Source organism: Chlorocebus sabaeus, chromosome 17, assembly GCF_047675955.1.
Source record: "Chlorocebus sabaeus isolate Y175 chromosome 17, mChlSab1.0.hap1, whole genome shotgun sequence".
NCBI classification, from domain to species: domain Eukaryota; kingdom Metazoa; phylum Chordata; class Mammalia; order Primates; family Cercopithecidae; genus Chlorocebus; species Chlorocebus sabaeus.
The window spans coordinates 49,527,566-49,530,477 of NC_132920.1; the positions used below are offsets into that span (position 1 = coordinate 49,527,566).

General features: G+C 41.3%; 1 protein-coding gene across 1 annotated transcript in view; it reads right to left on the minus strand.

Annotated features, from left to right (window-relative positions):
* MMUT (methylmalonyl-CoA mutase) overlaps positions 1-2,840 on the minus strand; it is a 35,148-nt gene extending 32,308 nt beyond the window's left edge. Inside the window, exon 1 of the mRNA XM_007972300.3 lies at positions 2,660-2,840. The gene's annotated coding sequence lies outside the window, so the exon portion shown is untranslated. The remainder of the gene's footprint in view (positions 1-2,659) is intronic.
* Between the last annotated feature and the right edge of the window lie 72 nt (positions 2,841-2,912).

The window sequence follows — 2,912 nt, forward strand, 5'->3', positions numbered from 1 at the left end:
TGGCGGGCGCCTGTAGTCCCAGCTACACGGGAGGCTGAGGCAGGAGAATGGCGTAAACCCGGAAGGCGGAGCTTGCAGTGGGCAGAGATCCGGCCACTGCACTACAGCCCGTGCGACAGAGCGAGACTCCGTCTCAACAACAACAACAAAAAAGAGACATAAACCACTGGTGAGAGTATTAACTATTTTAACTACTTTGGAAAGTAAATTGTCAATATATATGAAATGCTTCAGAAATGTTTACACCATTCCACTGAGGAACATTACTCCTGGGAAAGCTTCTGTAATAATACATAGATGTTCCCTATAGTTTTATTTGTAATAGAGAAAATTTAGGAAAATCGTTTCTAATAACATATGAATAAGTGAATTACAGCATATAAAAATGATAGCATTTCACGTAGCTATTAAAATATGTTTAGAAAGTTAGCAAAACTAATCTTTGATGTCAGAAGTCAGAAGAATTATTACTTATGGTTGCTAGAATACAACAGAAGCAAGAGAGGGGCTTTTGGGAGTAACGGTCTTGATCTGATTGCCACTTACGTAGATATATTCTGTTTGTGGAAATTCATCAAATTATACAGTTATGTTTTATGCAGTTCCTGTAAATACATGTATAAGTACAAAGTTAAAAATGTGTTATGCACAGTTTCCCAAAAAAAGAGAAACTCAAAAGGTAGTAAGTAAAAGACTCAAGACACATAATTTTAAATGCAATAGGTTCAGCTAGGTAAAAAGTACATAGAACAAAGTCTAAATGGAAACATAACAAAAAAGAGGCCGGGCATGGTGGCTCACGCCTGTAATCCCAGCACTCCAGGAGGCCGAGGTGGGTGGATCACTTGAGGTCAGGGGTTCGAGACCAGCCTGGCCAACATGGTGAAACCCAGTCTCTACTAAAAATACAAAAATTAGTCAGGCGTGGTGGCACACGCCTGTAATCCCAGCTACTCAGGAGGCTGAGGCAGGAGAATTGCTTGAACCCAGGAAGTGGAGGTTGCAATGAGCACAGATTGTGCCACTGCACTCCAACCTGGGCAACAGAGAGACCTCGTCTCAAAAAACAAACAAACAAACAACAACAAAAAACCTTCCATTTTTTAATACTGCACGATTTTTATTCTTTAAATCTATTGGGTCCTTGTCATCCATCTTTTTGCAAGCCATCCACTACATTTACTAGCTTAAAAGGTGGGTGAGAAAAACAATGAAGCTACTACTAAACCATTTCAATAGTAATCCTGTAAAAGGTAATTTGAAAACCACCTGAGACTAAACTGTTGACAGGAAATATAACACTCATTTCACGTGGGCTTTCCTAAATCTGAACAACTAATAGGAAAGAGCCCTGTATAAGGGACAATAACCTCCGAGATATTGCAGGGTCGGTTCCAGACCACCACAATAAAGTTAATAAAGCCTGTCACACAAATTTTTTTGTTTCTCAGTGTATATAACAGTTGTATTTACAGTGTATTGTAACCTATTAAGTGTGCAATAGCATTAAGTGTAAAAAAATACTGTACATACTTTAATTTTAAAATATTTTATTGCTAAAAAATGCTAACGATCATCTCAGCCTTCAGCAAGTCCTAATCTTTTTGCTGGTGGAGGGTCTTGCTTGAAAATCATATGTGAATTGGTGGACGCTGGAAACAGACACCATTTTTAGATAAAAACACTACTGTGGATGGCAATACGACCTCTGAATTTTCTCAGAAGACCATCAAGAGAGGCCTCAAGCATTCAAAGCAGCAACACGCAAAGCAAATATGTTACTAACAACTAAAATGAGTTAAAGAGCAATGATTAATCCCACCCCGACACCTCAAAAACAAATCAGTGAGAAAAAAGTTCTGAACCAGTAACTTTCAAGCTTTAGCTGCTGACGTGTGATTGTACATTAATAGTTCAAGAAGGTACTCTGATGTTCAACCATTTGGGTTTGGAGATGTAAACATAGGACGTGAAAATTATATTTGATATTAGCATAAGTACATCATTAAACACAAAATTATATTGGGAGAAAATCATCAAGTGGTTTAAAACTTTACACACGTACGTTATCCAGGGCTTCGAGCTTCCCTAAAACCACCTTCTTTCTAGACAAAACTGAGAACGAATTAGTAATTTAAGCTTTTATGTCAATTTAGACCTGTCTTTTCTATTCTGCCTCTCACTCTTAACCCTGTTTACACTCTTAATCCTGTTTACACACAGAAAATCACTTTTAGTCCCGAAAACTCTTAGAAAAACCTTGACAATAACATAACCCACAACCTAGAAGGGAGGCAGTCATGAAGCAAGCTCATCCCTTTGGAACCATACAAAAAGTGACCTCTGCCAAAGGGAACAGTTCAGGGTGCTTAGGTGGCCAGAGAAGATAACGACATGGCCCCTAAAGTATTAAAAGCACCTTCTTTCCAGAAGTACCTCCGAATTGCCAAGGACCTCGCCCAAAAAGAGAGATTGATCGAAGTGAAAATCTAAACCTAAGGAGAAGGCAGAGAGTGGGATCTCGTCACAGTAGGAAGGTAAAGAAGACAGAAGTAAAGGACAGACGGGGAGAGAAAGGACAAAAGTTCAAAATACAGGGGTAGAGGAGGGACAGGAGCCAGAAGAATGGAGCGATCTGAAAGGTGTACGTCCTACTCACTGGTAGGCCTGTTTCCGACTCCGCTGCATGAGAGGGCGGCTGGACTTCTGCGTCCCCCGCCTCACCTGTCAAAGATCCGCACAGCCAGGTCTCCCCGCCCTCACCAAGCCCACACAAACCGCGCAACCGCCAGCGACAGTCGGATGACTCTGGGGGCGTAGGCCGACACCGCCTTCCCTCCAACCAATCTAATCGCGCTCTCACGGGCGCGTTCCTGATGACGTTTAGGGGTAGGGTTAGATGTCCGTTTCCG